Source organism: Salvelinus namaycush, unplaced genomic scaffold (assembly GCF_016432855.1).
Source record: "Salvelinus namaycush isolate Seneca unplaced genomic scaffold, SaNama_1.0 Scaffold619, whole genome shotgun sequence".
Classification (NCBI taxonomy): Eukaryota; Metazoa; Chordata; class Actinopteri; order Salmoniformes; family Salmonidae; genus Salvelinus; species Salvelinus namaycush.
In genome coordinates, this window is record NW_024061330.1 from 117,552 (window position 1) to 124,891 (window position 7,340).

A 7,340-nucleotide genomic window follows, 5' to 3' on the forward strand; every position below is an offset into this window, starting at 1 on the left:
GATTGTAATGGGCACATATTATGTGTGTAAAATAATTTTTTTGAAGGTTGTACTGATTATGATGAGCTAAGCTAATTCCAGCTGTGTAGCCATGTTTGTTGACATACAATGCATTCTGGGTTTCACGTAATCGTCTGTTTGACCAAAGATGTTATAACAAAATGAGGTGAGTAAGAGTTCACAAATTCTTTGAGGACTTCCGGAAATGAATGGTGGGATGTGAACGACGGTAGATGACACACCCCTTCAACATGCATACTATAAACAGACCAAACTCATCTCGTCTTCTCTTATTATCTTCGGTTTCTGTGAGGAAAAATGCATGGCTGCGCGCTGAAACTAATCATCGGATTACTTTCGATTTCTATAAAGTGTTTTGGCATACATATGTCCCAGCGTCGTCCATGTTTGGCCGGGGTAGGCCGTCATTGTAAGTAAGAATTTGTTCTTAACTGACTTGCCTATTTAAATAAAGGTTAAATACACGGACTTTCCGTCTTGTGGTCGTTAGAACAGGTAGTGTTCCTGTGCGCGGGGGGGACATATTTTTCTGTCAATACCAGTTATTTTCTCAGTTTTAACCAAATGTGATATTTACCAATTTTCAGGGGGATCAATTACATTTTATAGTTTGTACCAAATAATCAATCCTCCAGAATCTCTGCCTCTATTGACAGAGCTGTGATGGCACAAATTCCTCTCTGTAGCCTGTGGGACAGTGAGTGACAATGTCAGCCTTACACCATGTCTCCTGCAGAATGATGATGTCAACATCTTGAAGATTTTGTTTTTACTCCAGTGCTAAACTCTTCAGTCCAAAGGTTGATGTTTAGGCCCTAAATGTTCCATATGCTAACTGATAAAGATTTCATGCTGCAAAACAAAGAATAGCAGTCAGAAATACAGTAACTACTAACTACTAAATTGTTAACTACTTAGTTGTTAAGAGTGAGATGAACAGAATAACAGCAAACATGTATTTTTTCCTTCTTCCTATTCATTGAACAAGTAAACGTTTAGTACAATAGCTGTGTGTGTGTGTGTGTGTGTGTGTGTTAAGTGCAGTTTAGTACAGGTGTATTGGATGAGCTGTTGAATCTCACTCAATCCTACAAAGTTCTCCTGTCCTCTGAGGGCCTCCGCGTGGCTGCGCTTGTCCTGCTGTTGGGCCCTGTGGGGGGGGGGTGCAGATCTGGACTGGGGGGGCTGCCTCTCTGGTCTGTTGGAGGTGGTGGACTGGTGTTGGGTAGTAGGCTGGGCACGGGTCCAGTCTGGCTGCGCCAATTGAGGTGGTGATGCTTTGGTGGTGGGTGGAGTGCGCTGGGTCTGGTGGGGCGTTGAAGGGGCCTGGGGCTCCTTGGTGGTGCAGCGGTCTGGTAGGGGTCTCTGGGTGGTCCTCTGTCCAGTGTGGCATGGGGTGTTTGTCTACCAAGTGCCATGTCCATTAGAGACTTGGCAAACATCCCTACTGTCTGCTTCCTCAGGTGGGAATGGTCGTGCAGATGCTCCGGTGTGATTGTTGGGTGGTGAGTAATGTGCACATTCCTGAGTAGGCCACACCCTCTGGTGATGGGTCGTGGTAATTTCCTGTATTACTAAATGAGGAGAGTTTACAAACCACACACAAGTCAGAGTTATATTTAAACTTCATCTTTAATCAAATGAGCTTCACCATAGCCCTTTGACTCTCAGATCAATTCAGTGTCTATAAATGAATTCTGAGAGTGCCTATAAGAGAATACAAAGATCTTTTATAGCCAAGATACACCCCTCTCAACTTACATGACGAACCACAGATCTCAGAAACTTCACAAAGGGCCTTTTACTTGAGAGAGGAGTATCCCATAGCCAGATAGCATTAGCTATAAATTATCGTTCAGTTTGCTCTCTAAGACGAGGTTCTAATCTCGTTCTTGGTACTTCATAGTACCAAAACATTACCTCATCCAATGGCATATATCAATTGTCAACTTTAGATACTTCCATCTCAAATACACCCCACCCCTGGACAAGCTCATTGAGGGGAGTGACTTCTAGGTCGTATACTAGGTCAAGATAAGTTCAACATCAGAGGGGTAATACAATGCTTCCAGACACTGCCATACTCCTCCCCCCAATGGGAAAAGGAGGGAGTGACTGGAGTAGACATTGTGGAGCCCTTCACATGGTTTAACAGATACATTCACATATGAAGACAATGTTCAAACCTGTTCACATATGAAGACAATGTTCCATTCTGATATTCTGCATATTACCAGACATGTAAAAGACAAGCCTGACCTCTCCCCTCTCTGGGCCCCAAGTGACTTTTCCCTAGAGAAGAAAGGAAAATACAACTGCCGACAGTATAGTCCAAAAAGAAGACATTCTCATGACAAGTATCTCACATAAGCATATTATGATAGTAAAAAAAACATCTTATTTATCTATGTTACCTAACTAATTCTGATTCACCTACGACAGATGTCAGCATTGAATTTCTGAATGGTATGGGATGAAAGTCTTTGCGGGGCAGCAAAGCGGAGATGGTGATGTGGGAGTTGGGAACCACTCAGAGGCCCTCTCTGCTACTCTGTTGACCAGGCTGCCTACTCTCTCCTGCTCCACTAGCATATTGTTGGTGCTGTAGTGAATAATAATGTGGCCTGGTGTGCCAAAGTCAGGCTGGAACAGGATGTGGAGTGCATCCTGTGTTTTTGGGCACCATATTTTGGACACCTTGTAGTGGGGGAAGAGTTTATCCTCTTGGATGAAATTCCCATTTGAGTCAATGAGTATTGCCACCTCAGTGGGTTTTACCAGAGTAGTGTGTTTACGGTGTGGGGCTGGGGTACACAGGGCCTGTTTACAAGGAGGGGTATGTGGGTGTATTTCAAGGGGGGAGAGCTTCTCTCTGTAGTAGGTGTCCCCAAGCGATCCTCCTTGTTGACTGGAAACGTGTGGTAAAGAGTGATGGGGTGATGAGCAGCTGCAGCTTCTCTCTAGGAGTCTCTGCAGTCTGTTCTCTGTGCTGTAGCACCCTCTTGATGACAGACAAATCCTTTTCCATCTCCTCCTTTACCTGCACCAGCTCTCTCCTCATGGTGGCCTTTACCTCCTCAAGCACTGTGGTAAGGCTCTCTCTCAGCTACTGGACAACGTTTTTCAGCTGGGTCCTGCACTGGTTGATCTGGTCCTGTAGAAGCTCTGTGTCTGGGCTGGAGGGGGTGTAGCTGAGGGCTGCTCCTTTAGCTTGGTAACCCATACCTCTAACAGAGCCAGCCTGTCTCTCAGCAGGCTGATGGTGGTGTGGTCATGTGGTGGTCGTATGCAGGCAGGGGGGCTCTGGTGGTCGTAGGCAGGCAGGGGGGAGGATAGACCTGTTGCATGGATCTGGGCCTGGGCTCCTGCTGTTGAAGTGCCTGAAGTAAGGGGAGAGATCGGAGTGCTGTCCTTTACGGTTTCCGCTATCTTCTCCAGGGTGGGGAAGTCCTGCACAAAAGAGCTGAGTGCAGCCTCACTGCCCTGGACCATGACAGTGCTGTTCTTTATGCCCTGGACCATGACAGTGCAGTTCTTTATGCCCTGGACCATGACAGTGCTGTTCTTTATGCCCTGGACCATGACAGTGCTGTTCTTTATGCCCTGGACCATGACAGTGCTGTTCTTTATGCCCTGGACCATGACAGGGCTGTTCTTTATGCCCTGGACCATGACAGTGCTGTTCTTTATGCCCTGGACCATGACAGTGCTGTTCTTTATGCCCTGGACCATGACAGTGATGTTCTTTATGCCCCGGACCATGACAGTGTTGTTCTTTATGCCCCGGACCATGACAGTGCTGTTCTTTATGCCCTGGACCATGACAGTATTGTTCTTTATGCCCCGGACCATGACAGTGCTATTCTTCATGCCCTGGAACATGACAGTGCTGTTCTTTATGCCCCGGACCATGACAGTGCTGTTCTTTATGCCCTGGACCATGACAGTATTGTTCTTTATGCCCCGGACCATGACAGTGCTGTTCTTTATGCCCTGGACCATGACAGTATTGTTCTTTATGCCCCGGACCATGACAGTGCTATTCTTCATGCCCCGGACCATGACAGTGCTATTCTTCATGCCCTGGAACATGACAGTGATGTTCTTTATGCCCCGGACCATGACAGTGCTGTTCTTTATGCCCTGGACCATGACAGTGCTGTTCTTCATGCCCTGGACCATGACAGTGCTGTTCTTTATGCCCTGGACCATGACAGTGCTGTTCTTTATGCCCTGGACCATGACAGTGCTGTTCTTTATGCCCTGGACCATGACAGTGCTGTTCTTTATGCCCCGGACCATGACAGTGCTGTTCTTTATGCCCTGGACCATGACAGTGCTGTTCTTTATGCCCTGGACCATGACAGTGCTGTTCTTTATGCCCTGGGCCATGACAGTTCTTTAAGCCCTGGGCCATGACAGTGCTGTTCTTTATGCCCTGGACCATGACAGTGCTGTTCTTTATGCCCTGGGCCATGACAGGGCTGTTCTTTATGCCCTGGACCATGACAGTGCTGTTCTTTATGCCCTGGACCATGACAGTGCTGTTCTTTATGCCCTGGACCATGACAGTGCTGTTCTTTATGCCCTGGACCATGACAGTGCTGTTCTTTATGCCCTGGACCATGACAGTGCTGTTCTTTATGCCCTGGACCATGACAGTGCTGTTCTTTATGCCCTGGACCATGACAGTGCTGTTCTTTATGCCCTGGACCATGACAGTGCTGTTCTTTATGCCCTGGACCATGACAGTGCTGTTCTTTATGCCCTGGACCATGACAGTGCTGTTCTTTATGCCCTGGACCATGACAGTGCTGTTCTTTATGCCCTGGACCATGACAGTGCTGTTCTTTATGCCCTGGACCATGACAGTGCTGTTATTTATGCCCTGGACCATGACAGTGCTGTTCTTTATGCCCTGGACCATGACAGTGCTGTTCTTTATGCCCTGGACCATGGCAGTGCTGTTCTTTATGCCCTGGACCATGACAGTGCTGTTCTTTATGCCCTGGACCATGACAGTGCTGTTCTTTATGCCCTGGACCATGACAGGGCTGTTCTTTATGCCCTGGGCCATGACAGTGCTGTTCTTTATGCCCTGGACCATGACAGTGCTGTTCTTTATGCCCTGGACCATGACAGGGCTGTTCTTTATGCCCTGGACCATGACAGTATTGTTCTTTATGCCCTGGACCATGACAGTATTGTTCTTTATGCCCTGGACCATGACAGTGCTATTCTTCATGCCCTGGACCATGACAGTGCTGTTCTTTATGCCCTGGACCATGACAGTGCTGTTCTTTATGCCCTGGACCATGACAGTGCTGTTCTTTATGCCCTGGACCATGACAGGGCTGTTCTTTATGCCCTGGGCCATGACAGTGCTGTTCTTTATGCCCTGGACCATGACAGTGCTGTTCTTTATGCCCTGGACCATGACAGTGCTGTTCTTTATGCCCTGGACCATGACAGTGTTGTTCTTTATGCCCTGGACCATGACAGTGCTGTTCTTTAAGCCCTGGGCCATGACAGTGCTGTTCTTTATGCCCTGGACCATGACAGTGCTGTTCTGGTACACGTTTACCGTCAGAAACCTGGTCCTTTTCGCTGTCCTCAAAAATGTATATTTGCCTTCCTTTGCAGATGCCTTTCTTTGTTGTATAGCTGAAAAGCCTGGTTAAAGCAGTAGTGTGGTCTGTGTAAAATAACAGGTTTGTAACAGTCCTGTTGTGCGAGAAGTCGGCAAACAAAACTTCTGGGTTCTCCCTCTGAATTCTGTGTTTAAAATTGATTATTTCTCTGATTTTAATTTCTGCTGGAAATTCAAAAAAAGAGGGGGGTAAATCTCACAGTCTCTGCTGCCGCTGGTGATGCTAGCTCTGCCTCAGTGGCCATGTTGTTATGGTTAAACCATCCTGCCCCTGTCAGGCTAAAACCATCCTGCACCATGTCAGGCTAAAACCATCCAGCACCATGTCAGGCTAAAACCATCCTGCAACCTGTCAAGCTAAAACCATCCTGCACCCTGTCAGAGTAAAACCATCTTGCCCTTGTCAGGCTAAAACAATCCTGCACCTTGTCAGGCTAAAGCCATCCTGCCCCTGTCAGGCTCAAACCATCTTGCCCTTGTCAGGCTAAAACCATCCTGCACCTTGTCAGGCTAAAACCATCCTGCACCTTGTCAGGCTAAAACCATCCTGCACCCTGTCAGGCTAAAACGATCCTGCACCCTGTCAGGCTAAAACGATCCTGCACCCTGTCAGGTTAAAACCATCCAGCACCCTATCAGGTTAAAACCATCCTGCACCCTGTCAGGCTAAAACCATCCTGCACTTCAGCTAAACCATCCTGCCCCTGTCAGGCTAAAACCATCCTGCCCTGTCAGGCTAAAACCATCCTGCACCATGTCAGGCTAAAACCATCCTGCCCCTGTCAGGCTAAAACCTCCTGCCCTTCAGGCTAAAACCATCTTGCCCCTGTCAGGCTAAAACCATCCTGCACCATGTCAGGCTAAAACCACCCTGCCCCTGTCAGGCTAAAACCACCCTGCCCCTGTCAGGCTAAAACCATCCTGCACCTGTCAGGCTAAAACCATCCTGCACCCTGTCAGAGTAAAACCATCCTGCACCCTGTCAGGCTAAAGCCATCCTGCCCTTGTCAGGCTAAAACCATCCTGCACATTGTCAGGCTAAAACCATCCTGCACCCTGTCAGGTTAAAACCATCCAGCACCCTGTCAGGTTAAAACCGTCCTGCATCCTGTCAGGCTAAAACCATCCTGCACCCTGTCAGGCTAACACCTCCCTGCCCTTTTAAGCTAAAGCCATCCTGCCCCTGTCAGGCTAAAACCAACCTGCACCATGTCAGGCTAAAGCCATCCTGCCCCTGTCAGGCTAAAGCCATCCTGCACCTTGTCAGGCTAAAGCCATCCTGCATCCTGTCAGGCTAAAACCATCCTGCACCCTGTCAGGTTAAAACCATCCTGCATTCTGTCAGGCTAACGCCTCCCTGCCCCTTTTAAGCTAAAGCCATCCTGCCCCTGTCAGGCTAAAACCAACCTGCACATTGTCAGGCTAAAGCCATCCTGCCCCTGTCAGGCTAAAACCATCCTGCACCTTGTCAGGCTAAAACCATCCTGCATCCTGTCAGGCTAAAACCATCCTGCATCCTGTCAGGCTAACGCCTCCCTTCCCCTTTTAAGCTAAAGCCATCCTGCCCCTGTCAGGCTAAAGCTATCCTACCCCTGTCAGGCTAAAACCATCCTGCACCTTGTCAGGCTAAAACCATCCTGCACCCTTCAGGTTAAAACCATCCGCACCC